The 21,094-nt window shown below is 36.5% G+C and overlaps 1 protein-coding gene across 4 annotated transcripts in view; it reads right to left on the bottom strand.

Moving 5' to 3' along the window:
• MGAT4C (MGAT4 family member C) overlaps window positions 1-21,094 on the bottom strand; it is a 402,472-nt gene that overhangs the window by 21,135 nt on the left and 360,243 nt on the right. For 2 of the 4 annotated variants that reach the window (XM_049792434.1, XM_049792433.1), the window contains exon 4: window positions 15,418-15,548. The exons of the other annotated variants lie outside the window; for them this stretch is intronic. The gene's annotated coding sequence lies outside the window, so the exon portion shown is untranslated. The remainder of the gene's footprint in view (window positions 1-15,417; window positions 15,549-21,094) is intronic. 4 annotated transcript variants of the gene reach the window in all.

Consider the following 21,094-nt stretch of genomic DNA (forward strand, 5'->3'; position numbering starts at 1 on the left):
TTCCTATTTAGACTAGACTTGGAACTTTTTCTGTAGTCAACAGGTAGCTATTGAAACCTCCAGAGGGCAACATACGTTTCCTAAGCATTTAAAACAAGCAAGGTTAATTCAGTTATTCCCACTAATGAGAGAGAGAGAACACAATACCAAGAGCAAGAACTTCAGTTTTTACATAGCTCAGATGAGGTGACATGACTATTATCTACTTCAATATTTGGCAACCACATCTACGGGACCAGTAAAGATTTCACCAGACAGATGAAAAAAGAACATGCCATAGGCTTCCAATTGCTGGAGAACTACAAACTTAAAAACCAGTATGGTAAATACATGCAAAAAAATATTTGCAAGATATGTAGAAAAAGGAGGAATTACCATTATTTCTTGGCTCTCTGGAGCTATAAAATTCTAAGCCAAACGAAAGAAAAAATGTTACTGAATATGAATAAAAGGAATTCAGAAATGCTAATTTTCCTTACTTGCACACCTGCTTAGCAATTTGGATCTAAGCAAATGCACAAACCCATTAACTACTTAGACATACTTCTTCACCTCCTTTGTTAGTACTGTTGTATCTTTTCAAAGTTGTATCTACATCAAAGTAGTATATATGCAGAAATCAAGTACCAAATATAGAAAACTGCAGGAAAATGGTTTTGTTTATTGATTTCTTGAGTGAATCTCTATGACAGTAAAGAGATTGAATGAAGCATTATCTTACAGAAGCACCAGTTTAGGCCACTGATAGGTTTGAGCTTTTTTTTTTTTTTTTTTTTTTTAATGGATTGGAGTCTACCGAATAAAGGAAAAAACCCACAACAAACTGCAAAGAAAATTGAGGTCCTTATAAACTCATTTTCTAGCAGATCTGAGTTCCTTACTGCTAACCATGTACATCAAAGGATGAACTTGGCATCTGTAGTACTCCTGAGATGCATGAAACCCCAGGAAAGAACAAATGAATTGTGTTATCCACCATGTCAAAAAATTGTGGTGTAGCTTTATGGTTTACTGGACCTCTGAGGTTCAGCTGAGTATTTACCTTCATGGAATATCATTGAAGGAATTAAATCAGCCTATTTCATTTTTTTCTGGACAGTATACACAGTAGTGAGTGAAAATATGAAAGGGACCAAATATTCTCTGGATTTGAACATGCTATATGGATTCCATGGAATTCCAAAGAGATCAAAGGAATTTAGAGAATTTTGATTTACACCAAAAATTCCAATCCAAAATAAAAAAAGAAAAAAACCCTATCAATTTTATTAAAAAAAAAAATGATAATAACATGGAGTAAGGTGCAAAAGAGGTTTTTTATTAGAGGTTTTTTATAGAGGTTTTTTATAAACCTTATATTAGAGGTTTTTTTGCTTTAGAAGATGAAATAAGCAGTCCAATTAATTTCAATGATCTTAAAATCAAGTACTTAAAGGTTCTTTCCTTTTTTTTTTTTCCAAATGGAGGCTAATATGAGCAGAATATAGTTAAACAGAAGCTAATAGGAAGAGTATGACAGGTGGTATGAATTCCATGCTTCTCATGTTAGAAGAACAGAAAAAATATCACACAATGGCCTTCTGCATAATTTAACCTCATAAGGATTTGAAAATGAAAAAGAAAAAAGGAATGTTTCTTCACATACCTAAGAGCTTCGTTTCAAGACATTATTGTATAATCAAAAGTATTTTCTGTTCCGCTTCCTAGGAATTTTCATCTACTAAAAGAAATGACCATAAACCAACGTGGGCTCCTCTTCACAGGCCGCAGTTCCTGCCAGGAACCTCCTCCAGCAGGGGCTGTCCGTGAGGTCACAGCTTCCTTCACGGCACAGCCACCTGCTCCAGCATGTGGTCCTTCAGGAGCTGCGAGGCAGATATCTGCTCCACTGTGGACCTCCACGGACTGCAGGGGGACATCCAGTGTCACCACGCTCTTCGCTATGGGCTGCAGGGGAATCTCCAGGAGATGCCTGGAGCACCTCCTCCCCCTCCTTCACTGACCTTGGTGTCTGCAGAGCTGTTCCTCTCACATATTCCCACTCCTTTCTCTCAGCTGCTGTTGCGGAGCATTTTTTACCCCTTCTTAAAAATGTTATCACAGAGGCACGACCAACATGGCTGATTGGCTCAGTTTCCGCCAGTGGTGGGTCTGTCTTGGAGCTGGCTGGAACTGGCTCTGTCGGACACGGGGGCAGCTCCTGGTGTCTTCTCACAGAAGCCACCCCTGCAGCCCCCCCTACCCAAACCTTGCCATGTAAACCCAATACAAGTGTCCAGGTGGATTTTGAATATCTCCAAGGAGGGAGACTCCACAACCGCTCTGGGCAGCCTGTGCCAGTGCTCCGTCACCCTCACTGTAAAAAAGTGTTTCCTGACGTTCAGAGGGAACCTCCTGTGTTCCAGTTTGTGCCCATTGCCTCTGGTCCTGAAAGAGCCTGGCTCTGTCTTCTTTGCACCCTCCCTTCAGGTAGTCGTATACGCTGATAAGATTCCCCTTGAGCCTTCTCTTCTCAAGTCCGGACAGTCCCATCTCTCTCAGTCTTTCCACACACAGGAGATGCTCCAGTCCCTTAATCATCCTCGTGGCCCTTCGTTGGATTCTCTCCACTATGTCCACGTCTCTCCTTTACTGGGGAGCCCAGAAGTGGACACAGCACTCCAGGTGTGGCCTCACCAGTGCTGAGTAGAGAAGGATCGCCACCCTTGGTTTGCTGGCAATGCTTCGCCTAATGAGCCAGACTGGGGAGACAGCTGAACGATGTTTTCATGGTAATCTTTTTCTAATGAAAGTTTCTGATGTGAGCGAATAGAGCATTTGCAGAAAATGAATGTTATTACACTAAAATTGATAAATTTTAGATACTGTACTAGTTACCTAGCTGTGAATATGTCAAGATGGATCGATGTAATCTTCTGACCTCCAGATTGTCAAAAAAAGTGGCACAGCACATTATGGGGTTTTTTAGGAGTGTGTTAGGATTAAAAAACCCCGCACCTGTACAGTAGAAAGAATTTGTTTCAGTTTTTAATTCAAGTTTTAATCTTACATCTTAATTATCATACAAAACCTGGTAGTCAGCAATAAGAAAACTGTTGAGGATGTGATCCAAAAGGTTTCCAGAGGCAGATGACAAGCTGTCATTTTATCTAAAAAGTATTTTCCAGAACAGGAAGTTTTCCATTGTTGCAATTCTATGATTTTTTAAGCTGTGGATTCTGGCACTTGTTTGAAGACCAATGAGTCTTCAGTTGACTTCTGTATATCTCATTTAGGACCACAGTATCATAACACTTAACATCCATTTAGTGTGTAGAATGTAAGACAGATTTTATTTTTTTTTTTTTGCTCCATCAGTAAGGCATTTTATAGAAACTACTGTATAGTAGTTGGAAGTGGCAGAGAATAATAATAAGGTTGTGGAGAATTTCAAATGGGTTGTTTTTCTTTTTTTTTTAAATAATTCAAGTATTGAGCTAAAACATCATGAGCTATATTTACATTAATGTTTCTGATTCACCAACACTTCTGTACAGTCCTAAGAATACCAGCCCAGCAAAATATGCTCTTTTCCTTATGTTATTCTAGGACCAAGGATACATGTAAAAATTAGTACAAATTTAGAAGATTTTTTCCAAAGGTTCTCCTAATGTAATTCTAGGTGCTGAACTTATCATTCTCATCAGTAAAACACAAAAGCTTTTATTGTTAGCTGCTAGGATTTCAAATTGCTGACAAATTCTGCTGATGGGTGTCTTCAGCTCCTAAATCAGCAAAGGTCCAATGAATGTGCCAGGGACCTCCGCACTCTTTCTGCAACAGAAATGTGAGCTGTGTTCTGATGAAACCTAATTCTTTTGGAAACCAACTGTAAAATGACTCTGTGACAGTAATTCTGTATCATCCTCTGTATATCTGTCACTAGGAAAAGAAAAGATTAAAGCAATGTAGCCAGTTCATCTCTCTTTTCCCTGTAGAGGTGCAGTGGTGTTCAGGCAGGTAAAAATGTGGTATTAAGAAGGTTTTAACCCTTCTATTACTACTGGCCAATGTACCTTGCTTCTTTATCAGAGGGCACAGTTCAGATCACACCCTGCATTTAGACTGAGACTGAGTCTTAGCCCTTTGGCACGTTATGTCAGTTTAAACTCGCCACTCTCTCTTCCAGGACATATAATCTTCTCTATGTATGGAATAACATCTTTTTAGGTTTATGTCACTTGATTTGAATTGTCTTATCTAAACTAGCTGATTTAGGCTCCCTGTACAGTCAATGTGTACTAACGGTTCCCAAAGGTGCCTTGATAGCAGTTTTAAAAGGTGAATGAATGCTCCTTCAAAGTGTCTTCCTCTTTATTTACTGACTATAGAAACAACACACGTAACTAGTTTAACCTAGATCCCTAACTTTTAGATAAAGATAGTTGGAATAAACACCAGTCTGCTGCCACTAATACCACTCAATAGTCTGTCAGCAGACAGTACAGTCAATTGTATTTCCTAATATGTTCTGAAAACTTTTCTAATATCAAAAGCCTGTCTGAAAATCTAACTGTGGCAAAAACCAGTGTGGAAAAAAACCCAACAAACAACCACAACCCCCCCCCCCCCCCCCCCCCAAATCCCACAAACAACCAAAAAAACCTAAAATCCTAGAGGGTGTGTGAACAAAACCAGGCTAAGCAGAAACGTGTTCCATATTCCAGTGCACAAACTAAACAGCCACTCAATAATTGCAGGAGGAAATGCACGTACCAGGCTTCCAAAAGCCGTGCTTGTGTCAGGGAGGACACAGCACGGTAAGAGGTGGTGGTCTGAACCATCGTGCCTGCAGAGTTTCAGAGGAAGCACGACTTGTGCATGCCTGAAAGCTTACTTAGAAGCAAGCTGTGTGAGAATACGCTTTTTAATTGGAGCTCTAGAGGCCATGGACACATCTTCACCAAACACAGACACAATCTTCTCGGAAAATAAAGTATTCACAGTATTGTTTATGATCACTATTTTTGAACTGTAAATATTTAGCAACCAACCAAATTTTATGACTGGCTCTTGTGTGTGTGGATGAGGGAAGTGGGACTGACCGTATCTGCAAATGCAGCCAAGCAAGCACACTGTGACTCACTGATTTGTATATTAGACATATGTGGCTCAGGCATATAACTGTAGTAAATTAGAGGAAAATGGTTGAATCGCTTGCAACTGGAAAATCAGGCAGATATTGGGCTTCTTCCATTCTCAGTTTACAGTTGTTCATTTTATATTAATCCTTAATGTAGAGAATAAGCAAGGGGGGGAAAACCACAAAATTCTGTCTTTGTTAGCTGTGACTCTGATGGAAATAGACATGATAATGAGAGGGGCGTATATTATGTCCAAGAACCTTCTTAGAAATCTTTGCTGGCAAAATTTTCGTGTGTTTGTGGTTAGAGTATTTTTAATTTTTTACCATGGAGTTTTGGAGATGGACACTTCAAGAAGAGCTGTGAGATGACAAGGAAAATGCTGCAATTGCTTCCTGCTCTTCTTGGTGACTTCCAGAGCATGAAACAAAAAGCCAGAATGCAGCTATAGTTTTAGGTGCCATCAGCTCTCAGAATGACATAGTATCTAATTCTTGCTCAGCATGTGTGTACCTTTTTTAAAGTTTTGGTTTAGGCAGAGAGATAGACTAGTTTCCACTATTTTTATATGATTGAATGTTTGAGCTTTAATGACCATTGAGATCATCACATAAAATCACCGTTTTCTGTGTCGCTTTCTAATACCTCTGGATTGCAGTTAGACATCAGCCTAGGCTTTCAATGTCCTTTTTACCTCTGATATGACCATGACCAATATGATATAACCTTGTAATATCAATAGGTGAAATGACATCTTTCTGGGATACCCTTTAACTATGTTAATACATTATTTCAAAGGGCTACTTGAAAAGTTAGACAGTTTGTTGCCTAAAGGCAGTATATTCCAGCAAGTTTGTGTGCAGTAAACAGCCTAGTTATTTTTCATTAGCATATATACAGAAACAAAGATGATTAGAAATAAATTACAGGTCATACATTATCTGCATTTTGGTGGGGTTTTTTCCCCGTGAATATTTCAGGTTCTGTAGCTCAGTACTACGCAGTGCTCTTTTATCATTTGTTGTTTCTGTTAAACTACATGAAAATGTACTTTGTGTTTCTATATTGGCTTACAGTCTGCAATGACTTACAAAGAAGTGTAAAAATGTAAATTATTTGAATAGTTAGATCCTTCTATTTTTGATCCAATGCCTGTTTCCACTTTCTCAATTTTTTTTCATGGTGGGAGAGAGTCCAAGTACAGAACATGTATCAACAGGCACAATACTGAGACTCATTTCTAAAATATGATTGAATTCAGCATGATAAGTTATCCTTTAAATGCTGTTGTGCATTTTTATTGCCTAGTTAAGCAGTAAAATGAATGTGTCATTGGTTAGGGATATAAATATATCTCAGCATGTTTTAGCTAGTATGTCAGGAAGGAAAATACTGCTTAGAATCTGCGGTTTTCACATAGGAAAAAAACATATAAACCCAGATTGTGTAGCTGTGACTATTTAAAGGACCTTTCAGCAGTAGTGCTATGCAAACCAGAGGAAAAATTATTCAAAGACAGTGCTTACATGATGAATGTAATGCATACTTGTATGCACGTACAATGATGTGTAATAAATTAAACATATTCTACTCAGGATGGTCATATATAGGACTATAGAGTTGTATATAACCGTGGAGGGATCATGGACCATACAGAGCTGTATAAGATTAGAGGGATCATATAGTACTTAAAAGGACTAGATATTAGAAATATATTTCATTTTTTTCTATCCACAAAATCTTCCATATCCATTAAATACAGCAAATATTCAACATTTCTTTAAAAAATTACCTTCTATCTAATAATACCTTTCCTGGAAACTAGTGGTTAACTAACATAAAGCTTAGCCTGCAAAATGAGATTTTGAAGAACTGGAGTACAATGAAGGAGAAGGAACTAGCAGCAAAATTGTTGCAAATATGAAGGTCTAAGCAAATGTAAGGAAACTATAAAATGTTTTTTGTTGAATCTGCTCACAATCAAAAAGCCAAGCTACTGGACATGAAAGTGAATCTAAGAGACTGAAACAAATAATAAACTTTAACTATATACGATTTGGGGACCGTATTTAACTCATACTAATCAACTAGTTTGAGAGCCAGTACCTGTAATAAGACCAATAGCAAGGCAGTGCTAGTATTTACTTAAGTCCTCTAGGGTGGATGGACAAGTAATTACCATATGTAGAATGTATAAACTAGCAAGAGGTAGGTAATATATCATAAATTCAGTATCACCATTAAGACCATGACCTTTGTGACTAATAAAATGACAAATTTAAGTTCCCAAGCTGATGTTTTGAAGGTATTTTGAAAGAATTAGTGTAGCGATAGGCCTTATGCTAATTTACAACCCCCCCTTCATGGCTGCCTTCAGCCAGTGTTGACAGTGGGAGCAGAGCAGCCAGCTAGGCTCGCGCCCACCTCCTTCAGAACCTGCGGGGCTGAAACTGCAAGACCAGCTCCTACCAGAGCATCCAAGGTGTTTCTAACACCTACAGCTAGATTTATGAGAGCAGAAATCGAAACCAGTTCCATTTTGAGGAAAAAAGAAGCTCAAAACAAGACAGAATAGAAACAAAAGCCCTCTTGGTAACAAGCACTCCCAGACCCTCTGTGTCCATGAAATCTCTCAGATTAGCAACATTTAGTAGCTTCCTGCTTGAAACAGACTTTGCACGAGCACTTTGCTTCCCCAGGAAAAAAATCTCCCTAATCATCTCCAAGACCAGTGTATGTGTCTGCTCCCCGTCAGTGCTGGGGCGTCCCTGCATCTGCGTCTGCCTCTCCCTCCACAACCTCGGCTTGCTTGTAGGCTCCTCTCCCATATGCGTATGCTCAACTGCTCTCGGAAAAAGATCAAACTTCTGCTCCTTCCAAAAGGACGCTTACCCTATGTGGGCAGCTAGGAAGGACGACCGGAAAACCTCCCTCATCCTTGTTGAGACCCAGCATTTGAACAGAGTCTTCGTTAACTTGCAAAGTATGAACAAACAGGTAAAACAGATTCTGCATGACTATAAACCTGCCATTTAATTTCAGTTAGGGAGTTATGAAACAGGATATGTTAACTATTAGAAATAGAACAGAATAAAATAAAAACTTGAATAGTAGCTTAGTAATGAATGCCACTAACACACAACCTGTGTCAATTTAACATTCTACAAACAAACCTTAAAAAGAAACTTGATTGCCAAGTCTCCTGTAAATGTATTTTTTTTTAAGCTTTTTTTAATTAAGACGAAACCACACAATATAATATCTTATTACATTGTGTAAAGCAATATATTTCATATTATTATGATAATAAAAAGATTTTATCATAGAGATTACATTCCTCTGACCCTGAATGTCTGCTCAGGCAGATGTTCCCACCTGCAGATGTCCAAGATTTTTTTGACGCTTAATCAGTTCACCTAAGTAAATTTCTTACAACATTAATTCCTCATTAGTGTTTTTTTAAATGTTCTTTACTTTTTACTTTTCCTGTCCATTCTTTTTGTATATATTTATTGTGTACCAGTATAATCTTATTTGAATGCATTTTATATAATTGTTGCACATAAATTTGCCATCATCTTTATTGCATTATTATGTATTTGCTCATTGTATGGCATAATTAAGTTAATAGATAAAGTTATTGCCTTTATTGACATAAAGCTTAATCTTTTTACATCGGTTCCTTTGGTTCTTATGATTTCATAGCTAATGTTTGGACATCAGTGCATTACATCAGTAAGTACATTTTCAGGGATGTTACTTGAAAGCTTCTTTTGAAAAGGCAGCACTACAGCCCCTTTGCTGGTCTGTTAGCAGTGATATTCTCATTACATTTAAATACAATCATAATGTTAATTTGTAAAAGATCTTTTCCTGATGCAGAAAAGCAGTCAGACTTATACCTATATGCCATGTGGCAGGGGGGGTTGGAACTAGGTGATCTTTAAGGTCCCTTCCAACTCAAAGCGTTCTATGATTCTATAATTCTATGATAATACTTTTCCAAATAGCTCATTATACCAAAGCTATGTTAGCTATTATTGCTATTTTTAAAAATTTTAGCAACAAAATACCATTCACTCTGAGATATTCCACCAAAAGCAGTATGATTAAAATTCTTATTCCTGAAGTATTTGCTGACAAGATGTTTTAATTAGGGCAGCAACAAGCTATTCAGCTATATTTGGATATAACACTAGTTTAATTCACACTTCTCTGCTAAATAAACCCAAAACAGCAGTCTGTGAAATTAAAATACCGGACACCTATGTTTTTGCTTAGTATCAGCTTGTATTTTAACATTTTAACCTGCTGAATATAAATATTGAAAAGAAAGGTGTAAACTAATCTGGAAGGAAGCAGCTGATTCATGACAGGACAGTTCCAATTTTAAGCAGGTGTAGAACCAACAAATGAACCTAACTATTGCTATGAAAATAATTTGCAATGAATAATTTATCTAACACTTTTAGCCTATTTTTAGATTTTGTTTTTCTTTGGAGAAGACATATAATAAATTATGAATTCAGCTGTTTTAAGATATTTGTAATTATTTTTACTTCCAGTCTTTGATTAAAATTGTTTCCTGGGAATACTTACCATTTTTATCAGGTTTGTTATAATTTCTCAGAGATGTCATAAAATGTTTCTTTGTCCAGTTGATAGCTATCTAAACATTTCTTGCTGCAGTTTGAATTCTAAAATTCATTGTTTGCATAGCGCTGGATCTGTTATATTTAGTCAAAAGAATATTCATATAAAAGAAAGTGGAAAAGTGTAAGTCTAACTGAAGTAAATATATATAAAAAGTGGATTTGCATGAACATTTACAGTAATCTTCATACAGTTCCTATCAGTCCTGAAGACACTGTTAATGGTAGAAAATAGAATTTGGAAATAGGATTGGGAACAATAGGTTTGGGAAAACTTTTCTTCAGTAGTGCAAGATGAGGCTTTTTTTTTCATGTTTGAATCTTCCTTTACTGTGTTTTTCAGCACTACAATTTCAGTCTTTCATTGCTGAAAGTAAATTAATTTTTTCTTTTGTAATTCTAAAAATGCAACCAAATTAATAACTTTGTTGCCAAAAGAGAAGCTGGAGGGTTGACTCTGATTTCAGCTGCTTCCTATTGACATCAAACTAAACCCATATTTTCTCTTGCTGAGAAGTAAACTGGGAGGCAGGTGTCCCACTGTGCCCCATAAAGCTTGTTAATAATGACCTCTCTGTTAAAGCTGACCACTGTTTTTTAGCCAAAATTTCTAAATAGCCTAAGCAATTTCTTTGCATGGAAAAAATGTGCATTGAAATTGCTCATTGGTAAATCTCTCAATATTGCAACCCTCAGAAGTAGGCCAATGTTGTTTCCCAATGGGACGCTCTCTAGCAGTTCATTTGTAGTCTTGTCTAAGTGGAGGTATGAAAGAAAAAAAATATGTGAACACACATACAGAAGATAATGATTAATTAATTCAGCAGAGATATTGATAAAACATCAGGTCAACTAGCAGACCATTTAGGCTGACTGTTTAGCATTTAGTCTCTGCCATGTAGTTGAGCTGAAATACTTTATTACATTTGCTTAAGTGGATAGAAGAGAAAAAGAAAATTGTCTATACTGTTCTTTGCTCCAGAAAACTACATTTATCAAACAATTTCCACTTTTTTATTACTTTATAAAATAGACTATTATTTCTGGGTTTTTCACCCAACCTCTCTATTCTGCATGCTTAGAAAATTTCATAAAATCATCAATACTTTCATATTTGCATATATTGGCTTGTAAGCCTCTTACTTGTACTGTACTTTGTTTGTCAATGGCTCATATTTTTATAGAATACAATGACAAAAATGACTATCTAAGAAATGCAGATTAAAAGATGGGAACATTGTGGTAAACGATGAGAAAATCTGCAGGTGATATGTGAGCTCAGTTTTCAGTTTGATGAAGTTCTATTGTATAAAGAAGGAACAATTATGTCCCTCTTTACAAAGAGTTCTACATTTCTAAAATTAATAACCTTTGAGGCTGAATGAAAAGCTGAACATCTTTATGAGTGTACATGATTTTACCCAAGAAAAATAGGTCATGGGTGTTATTTTTCTATCATCTAAAAGTGATATTTTAATTCAGAATTATTAGAATTAAAATAAGCTTTACCCTGCTCTGTCTGTCATCTGACAGTGCAGCTCAAAATTTTGATTAGCTGTGAATCAGGGACTTGATCTTATTATTTCAAAGGCAGATCTAGAGCACAAAGCAGAAGATAAAAAATAAAGGAAGGAAAAACATAAAATAGGTTGGAGATGGAGAGAAGCAGAAAATGTACTTTGATTAATTGAAAGGTTAATTACTGAAAGACTTCCTCCATGCAGCATACTAGTAATTAGAAAGTCTGAGTGATGTGTGATTTCATTTAACACTATCCAAAAAGCCAACATGACATAGCAAACTGCTTGATTCTTCTTGTGTTTGTGAAACATAGAACTTGGTATTTTATTTTACTCTGGAGGAAAAGAAAGCTCCTTTTCCTTTTTTTTCTTTCTTTTCTTTTCTTTTCAATAGACAAAAAATGAGGTTTAAAAAAGGGAGATTGGTAGGGATAAGGCCAATTAGACACCACAGGCTAGTGTTCTCATCCACCACTGCCACCTTAGCTCTGATGTGTGAAGCACACTTGGCACAGGACAGAACTGTGCTGTGCAGTAGGATTCCTGGTCACCTCAAGAGGAATCTTGACACCATAAGCATCTTTTACAAAGTATCAAGTCTCCCTGAAAGTTAAATTTCTTTTCCAAAATTTTGAGAAAATTGTTGTTCTTATAAGAATGGAAAGCAGAATGTTAAAAATGTTCCACAAGAATAGGATTTCTGGTAGAGCACCAGACTGTCCTGCTTACGTCCCACCAGAAACTCCTCACTCCTTCTGACTCTTGGAAATACTCTCAGCAAACCAGCATCAGCACACATGGGAAGCTACTGACAAAAAGAAAAATGTGTGCAGAGCCCAGAAACTGCATCAACTTTGGAACCTCCTGGGTATAGCTCAGGGACTGGAGGACTGTCAAATCCTGATTTCCAAGGAGCTATAGAAATGGACAGAAAGGAGACAATATTGGATAATGAATTTGCGGGCATCTGCCACTGGAAGATCATGAGATTCAAGTCCCCATTGTTGGTGGAAGTGTAAATTTAACAGGGAGTTTTGATGGGAAATGTTTTTTATAGGGTAATCAAAAAGACAGACTGGAGTTACTAGTGTAGTATCAGATCTGGCCAAGGCATAAAACCAAGAATTAACTCCTGTGTCACTACCTCCCACACTTTGAGCCCTGAAGGCAGTACCCTGATGTTGGCTGACAGTAATGTCAACAGAATTGGCAATGCTTTCAACCATTAGGAAAGAATTCATCCTATGGTTTTAGTCACCTAAGCATTAGTCATGTAATCTAAGCTACTTACATAGGTACTTATTATAAAGTAATTAAACCCATGCTAAGATAACTATTTAAGAAAGGTACTCTGAATAGGCAAACTGTCTCTCTCCATTTATTCCACTTTTGCAAGACTAAAGTTAGGTGAGATTACTCCTGTCTTTAGAGAGTCAGCATAATTTTTGAGGGGTCTTGACAAGCAGAACCATTTTCTCCAAATTTTATTTTAAGCAGGTTGATAAAATCCCATCATAGTAGTAAATGAAAGAACATGGAAGTAACATGCATGGCAAGCCGCATGATTGAAGTAGGAGGAGAAAATGCAAAATCTTCCTAGTAGTATACAATTAATTTATCAAGGATATAAAAATCCACCTTGTCACAGACTACTAATAGAGACAGCTAATTGTATTTCATGGACTTCTAGCATGACCTGTTCTTATGTAATTCCTTTTATTCTTCACTGCGCAGTCAGGATACCCATTCCTATGCATGTTGCTATCTGGATAATTCATTAAAATCTACCCTGCACAGGTTAACATTGATTTGAAAACAATGGCTGCCTCTTCAACCCAAGAGTTGCTTCTATTTAACTAACCCATGTTAACTGCAGCTAACAAACGAAGACATAACTCAAGAAGTATGAGGTAGTGCAACAAGGAAGATAAAAGAAAATATCCCTCAACCAAAGTTCACTTAGTCCTCTAGCCTTCTGGGCAGAAGTTTTGATACAATTTAGTTTAACATAAGCAAGCCCCAAACACATGGGATAAAAAAAAAGTATCGGAACGGAAGAGGGCATGATCACTTCCCGTTCCCCTTCAATCCCCAGATAACAGGGACTAGTCAAAAACTAGAAGTCTGTTAACAGCTTCTCCTGCAGCACACACTGTAACCACCATGGCTACTAGCTGGTTAAGTATCTTTTCCCTGACATGGCACAAGATTACAAATGAAGCTATCATTTTCTTTCTCTATTCTTCTATCCATTCTTCTAGCTCCATGTGAGGAACAGCATTCTGCAGAGTAGTGGGATAGCAAGAGAAATAAAAAGGAAACTGCATACTGGCAAACAGCTCTGCTTTTGAAGAACAAAACTGTGCTGCACAATTTATAAAGCTGTTAAATAAACTTGGATCATTAAATAAAAAATTCAGGCCCTTTATCTGGTCTGAAAAACCACATATATTTTAATCTGAACAGGCATAATATTTTCTACAGTATGTCATTTCTGATGGAGATCACACAAAAGAAATAGGTTAGACTGAGAAATCTCTGCCAACAAGATAAACCTATAGTCACAGACACATCTAATTCCCCAAGCTTTCATCATTAATATTTTATGGCCCTCACTGATCTGCCCAATCTTGAAGAAGGATGTATCTTTCATTTAAGCAGGCAGGGCACAGTAATAGAATTTATCTGTATCAAAAAGGAGGTAAAATGCGAACTACAATAGAGATGTCACAGCAAAGTATTGAGTTTGCTTACTGTTACCTAAAAGACTGATCCCTGCACAGAGTTTTTTATTTGAATGGCAGAAATAGCATTAGCATACAGAAGTATGACAGCATTCCCATTAAGAGAAAAATATGATGAATGCTGTTTGTAGGAGAGTTTTTAATCTCTACCTAAACACTTCATTTTATACAGTCATTCCATAAAGTAACATCCATTTCCCTTGCTGCACATTCCTGTAGGATGTGGCTATTATTTCAGGTTTAACCTATCAACATTTTTGATTTATCAGCATTAAAGAGAATATAAAAAGGAAATTATTCTTTTCCTACAATCACTGATGAATCTCCATAATGCATCCAGGAGCATTTACTAGGGTAAAGACACTTGAGGAGACCATACAGTATAAATAGTTTTGTTGGTGAGTCTGCTTGCATTAGTGATATGTGAAAATATGAGAACAAAAGCACTGTGTTGTGCTCTGAAGTAACTTTAGCAGTTATGCTGAGGTATAGCAGGAATCATGCATTTGCTTATAGCAAAGAGGAAACAACAAATTTACGTAGAAAAAAATAGAGGTATGTCAATTATAACTCTGTTAGCACATGCCAGTTATACAAGGCTGACCATGAATCACCCTCTGATGGTAACACAGTGATATGTGAGACTTAGAGACCACCTGAACAATCCCTAGATCCAGTCCCTTGCTTGTCCTGCCTAGGCTGTGCTTTTTGACTCAGGTCACAAGGGCACAACTATGTAATTTGCAGCCAGCCCAGAGCAAGCAATGGTGCAACTCCTTATCAGACAAAAATAAGCCATGGAAATAGAGAGACTGAGGTTGTCATATACCTCTCTCTATCACCTACACCTGAGGATTGATCAGCTTTCTCATCACCCCTTTTTAGCACAGTATGTTGGTGTGATATGGAGCAGTTCCTGGAAATCAAGAAGCCTAAAGGCTGTAATTCTCCGGGATGCTTATCCTGATATACAACCCTTGTCATGGCAGCTGACTCCTTTTACCTTTTCTGTTTTACTGAGCCACACCACTATCACAGTATGATAGAAGTGCTGGTTGGGAGGGATGTCTATGGAGTTCGTGTAGGTCAGCTCCTACACAGAATGGGGCTATGCCCAACACTAGAAAGGCCAGCTCTGCCTTTGTCTAGCCAAGGCTTGACAATTTCCAAGGACATTTCACAACCTTTCCGGGAAGCCCGTGACAGTGTTGCACTGCCCTTCTAGAAGATTTTTCTTTCCCAAGTGTCTAATCTGAAACTCTCGGGCTATAATCTCTGACATTAGCAGACAGCAGACAGCTAAAACTACTATTATGTTACCTAACATTAAATATGAAAATTAAATATGAAAAATAAAAAAAATAATAAAACCACTTACAACATTTCATTTGTGCCACCAGATGCAGGAACCGAAAACTTCAGTGCAAAGTCATCTCACAACAGCTCATAAGAAAGACATGAAAACTCTCCTAGCAGAATGCCTTACCGTTTGAAAGTCCAAGCCAGAAACTGAAAAACAGGAAATGAAAATACACTTTTCAAATCTCACCAACTTTATTAGGAGTGACTGTGTTAATTACTAACATTTTAGTCCAAAGGGAAAGACACTCTATTATCTGTAATACAATTAAAATGCAAATAATATTCAGTCATCTATATTTTAGAATCTAATAATTAAGACTCAGTATTACCAGTGTTCAAGTAAAACCACATCCTCATATCACATACTCAAAAGTAGTTCAAAAGTCACCTCTGGGAAGAAACAAGAAGTGGGAAGGAGAAGACAGAAGGAAGGTAAATCACAGTCTGAAGTGTACTATCTCTTTCCAATGACTAGAGTAAAATCTTAGGAAAAGTAGGTTTCTAAATTAGATGCGTTATTTAAATGAATAAAGCCAGCTGAAAATCTGACTGTGAACCTCCAACAAATCAGTAATGTTTTCATCAAAAGTAAGTCAGATGACCCTAATTCTGAAAGCATCATTAAACAACTATGGGAAGGGAAGGGAAGGGAAGGGAAGGGAAGGGAAGGGAAGGGAAGGGAAGGGAAGGGAAGGGAAGGGAAGGATACTGGGATTTGCTTCAGGAGACAACAGTTCTTGCTACAGCTGTGGAAAAGGCCCAGTATCTTTGACAAACTGTTAACCTCTTAATCTGGGACAATTCTAGCAGTTATAGTTTCCTGCTCATTATTACCACTATAATTATGCTAGTAAAATGAAACGAGAAATGTTTCCTGTGCTGAAACAAGAAATTATAGTCTCACCTAAAATTATAGTTTTATAACTTTCCTGTGTTGGCATGAACTCAGCACAGGGATGCAGCACTAACAGAAATGATTCAGCCTGTCCTTTGCCATAAAATCCTTAGTGATGTTACCTGTTAAATACAAAATTTGAGTAGACAGATAGATTGCTTCTATGATTCATCCACGTACTGAAGTACCCTTTGGTCTTTCAGAACAAAATGAAGCCTGAGTAGATAGGAGAGAAAACTTTACAAACAGCAAAGAATATTGCTGAAATAATAAATTCTTTTATTATTGTAGACATAAACTACAGTCAATAGCATATTTGCTTAGACCGTGGGGACCATAACACGGCTATAAAAAGAGAGCTGTTAAATTATAGATGATGATGATGATGATGATAATAATAATACAAAAGAGAGCATGTCAAACTGCCAGCAGAAAAAAAAAATCAGAGCATAATTTGGAAATGCAGAATTCTTGTCTAAATTAGATGCATCCTCAGGCTTTTGGCAGTGAAAGCTATGAGAATCATCTCAGAGCTAAGCATTTTACAGAGGTAAAGATTCTTACACTCTTGGCTAGCAATTGTCTCATCCCCAGCAGTTTATCACGAGCCTATGCATGTGCATATGAGAAAAAAAGCAAAAAAAGCTGGGAGTGGGGGGAAGCTACAGCAGTCAAACTCTAGTCACCAAAAAATAATTAAAATATGTAACTTAAGACTGAAGTCTAACACTGATATATTGCATTGCTTCTGCAGTATGACAATAATACCCACCTAGTATAATAACAGTTCTAGCTCCTGGCATGTCTCAGAAGTAAGTGAATTCTTACTGAGGAGTTTCTGCTTGTGCTAGAGGAAAAAGAACACAAATCAAGCTGACCAAAGAGTGAATTGCCCCAAATTATACTGTCTCACTTTACTTTGGAGAAGACTAAGAGAAAGATCCTTAGTTTGTGCAAACTGCCACAAGTCCACTGAAATCACCTTTTCCTGCCATCTCAGGAATTGTTCTTCAGTTTAAGTCCTTTTTTTTTGGTCTCCAGTTTCCTTTTTCATATCAATTAACAAAGAAAAAGGAAGGTAAACAACGAGTGCTGTTTCTTAATTTCTCACTAGTTACAGATCAAAAGTTGTTGCTGATTGTTTCTTTGATGCGTATAAGCTACTGAAAAAAGTGACTCAGAATTGTACCTGGAAATTATTCTTTTTTGAAATGGCTTACATTTTCATATGTTGCCTATCCATAACATTTTGTCCCCAGATTTCTCTGTACTAAGGGAAGTATCTTATTGCGGACAGATTCTGGTGTTCTTTTAGAACTGTACTGGAAGGGAGTTCACATCAATGTTCTTTATAATCTTTATAATAACCATCAAGGAGATGTTTCTTTTTCTAGTAGTCATCATGGCTGATCGGCAAGCCTGCCTCTGCGCCACATTCTTCCAGTGCTTATCTTTTAATACCTTGAAATCTAGCAAGAGAGGTTTCACGTGGCACACGTCTCCTTTAGTCGTCTGCCAGAAATTCATGCTGGTGGACGCTCTGAGGCCCATTCATCGAAGCTATACCATTTGTAGAGCAAAGCTCTGCTAGATGTGAAGGACACCGCACCAAGCCAGCCTATCTTTGTACTACGCAGCCACTGCTCTTGCTGCCCAGTGTGAACCTCCAGGGTTTCCTAAGGATTTAAGGAGGGAATGCAGAGGATGGAAGGGGCTATTTGTACATAGACTCATCTATTTTAGCAAAGGGAGTTTCTAAACTGTAAATAGGGGGACATTCTCCAGAGACAACGAGGATAACTGTTACAGAAATTTATAAACCCATTCCTGGAGGTGTTAAATTTAATTTGCCTAGTGAAATCTATGAATCTGTCTAACTCCAGGAAAATAAAATAAAGAAATAAAAATATACATTATATAATATATATGTAAAAGATATATTTCATTAAATTTGGCAGCTGATATCAGCTTTGACTGTTTTTCACAGCAATAGAGACATTTTCATGTCTGCAATATGGGCTGTAGCAATTTAAAGCCTTACCTGAATGATTTAAGGAACTAATTTAATAGTAAAGAAGGTTTTCATACATATGTTCAAATCAAACCACTCCCTTTTTTTTTTTTTTTTCTCTCAATTTCAGCAGAAATGTAAAAAAGCTGATATACCTATCATTCAGAAGAATGTACCTAGGTTTCTGGAATAAAATGCTCTTTCTCATTTACTGGTGCAGGAGAAGTGATTGCTCCCTGCAGAGTGACAAAGTTATTCCAGTGCTAATCTTGTGCAAACGTCAGAAGTGGCAATAAGGTGATCTCCTGGGGAGCGGGGTGTGGATTTGGGGGGTGTTGGAAAGCAGAAAACCCTGCAAACCCAAATCCCGAACCTGAACCCCCCAAACATTTCCAAAGGACAAAATTTATATAAGCTTAATAAAAATTTCAAATATTTTTTTGGCTCAAATTCAATGATTAGAACTAGGGCAACAGCTATAGTGTTTTGCAGTGCCATAAAGCTACTCAAGTAAGAGACTCACACAATGACAGGTTGTGCTGGGAAAAGGTCTACATGGCCAATGAAGCCATGTAGAAACAGGTTGGTCCAAAAAAAGAGCTTTTTCTTCTCACTTCCCTCATGAAAGTAATGCTTTCTCCAAATTTGAAAGTGTCTCAAAATAGAACTGTATCAAGTAGAATTCTACAGATACTACCCAGTTGCAATTAGCATTTATTAAATAGCAGATGAGATGTATTATAAAACTTTTTTCATACATACTGTAAAAAGGGCAAAAGAACAACAAAATCTTAGTCCACAGTAATGGAAAGCTACATCTATCCAATGGATTAATATTGCAACTAACAAATTTTTCAGTCTCCCAAACATCTGTACATACAGAAAAGAATGGCAGAGGGAAGGAGGAGAGAAAGAAGGAAATTTAAAGTTAATAGTGGTGAATGACAGGAACTTTTTTTTTTTAAATTTCACTAACACTGTGATCACTATGACCACTAATAATGCTTCACTACGGCTGGGAGTAGAACAGAAACAAAAATATGAGTTGATAAGTACTGATCCACTACTAAACAGTAAACATCATTGAAAGTACCAGTCTTCGTTACCTTAACTGCACAAATGCTATATAGTTATCAAAGTTCTTTTCTGTTCTAGACTGGAAAAATAGTATTAATTTCAGTCAGAAACCAGCCTCACTGACAGGTGAAGACAAATAATCCAAAAATATAGTGTTTAAAATCACTGAGCTTTAGTTATTTTCTTTAACTCCTAGATATTTACTATTTACATTCTTCCTAACTCTGCACTGTCCATGGTGATCATTCTGCAGCAAAATAACTGAAATAAAGATGCAATAAACAGAGCAACACTTTTAGCCAGCTGAGATGTTTTAGAATTGCATGAGAGCTTCTGACCAGATCTTTCAGAGAACTGAAAATTCTGTCAATTCATGGTAAGTAAAGTGTAAAAAAAATTGCCTTTGACTGCTAGCTTACCACTAAAGGAAATAAAGGCTAATTTGTATCAAGCATGGGAGTAATACATACTATGCATACTATGATTATTTTAAATATTTAATGGCAGAGTAGACTAGTTGCATATTCTATGCTTACACGGTTATATACTTTCCCTATTCAATAGTATTACAGATATCTATTCAGATATGATAGTAATTAATCTTTAAAATATTTTAACGTGAAAGAAGAAAGTAGAGAATAATTCAGTTACATCTTAGTACTTATGATATTTAGATACCTGAAGACAGATTAATTTAATGTTAATGAACAGCTGAAATTATTTTTCACTAAACAGTGACTGCAAAGGTATTGTAATATTTTCAGTTTGGTTCTTAAAGAAAAGCTCTCAGTCAGATCAATGGAAGTGATAATATCTAATATATTTACATTGACAAAATGCCACTGAAAATCCCTCTACTGTATAATAGCACTTAAAGTTCAGCTTTCTTTGTTTATATATATAATTTTTAAGTTGTATTTTTATTTATTTATTTATTTAAATTCCTTTTATTTTATTTCTGTTCCTATAGAAATAAAAGTTAAAATAATTTCATCACAAAAAAAGACAGGCAAATCAAAATTAGAAGTACCATTGACATAATAGGAGCCGTTTCATGTATGTTAGAATTTTAAACATACTGATATGTTAAAATGGTGACATTATATGAATGATTTAATTTTATGCTTTACTTAGTGGTATATTTATGGCATAATTATGATATACAGTTGAAATAGACCAAAACCCTTTTAGTAATAGTGCATAAAGACTTTTGAACTGAACTTCTAGAAACTAAAAGTGCTCTTTCAATTTATTGACTTTAGTAGATCATTAGGAATCTATAACCACGTGAGGACACACTAAGAAAAAAGTACAACTCATAAAAAAGACTAATGACTTCCTTTTTAATATTTCATCAATCTCTAGAATATGTGTTGAAAGCTTACAGGTTGTAGTTTTGCTTGAAAGAGAGCCAAAAAAAAGCTTATAATAAAGTTTTAAAGTAATCTTGGTTTTCAGAAACTCATAAAAGAAAGAGTTCCTTATAATCTTTAGCCCTGTTTGACTAAAATGCCTTCAGTTATAAACATTAGGTCATTTGACAACTGACTGTTGTCAGAAAATGACCAACGCATCATTTTTACTTTTTAGTCCAGAAGGAAAGTAAAGCAGCTTGGTAAAAATATATCTTCTTTGTGTTCTTTGACACTACTTTTGGTTAAACTCTTGAACTACGAACGCATTCAAAACAAAGTAATTTTTTGTTGCCTG

This window comes from Accipiter gentilis, chromosome 34 (genome assembly GCF_929443795.1).
Source record: "Accipiter gentilis chromosome 34, bAccGen1.1, whole genome shotgun sequence".
Lineage (NCBI taxonomy): Eukaryota > Metazoa > Chordata > Aves > Accipitriformes > Accipitridae > Astur > Astur gentilis.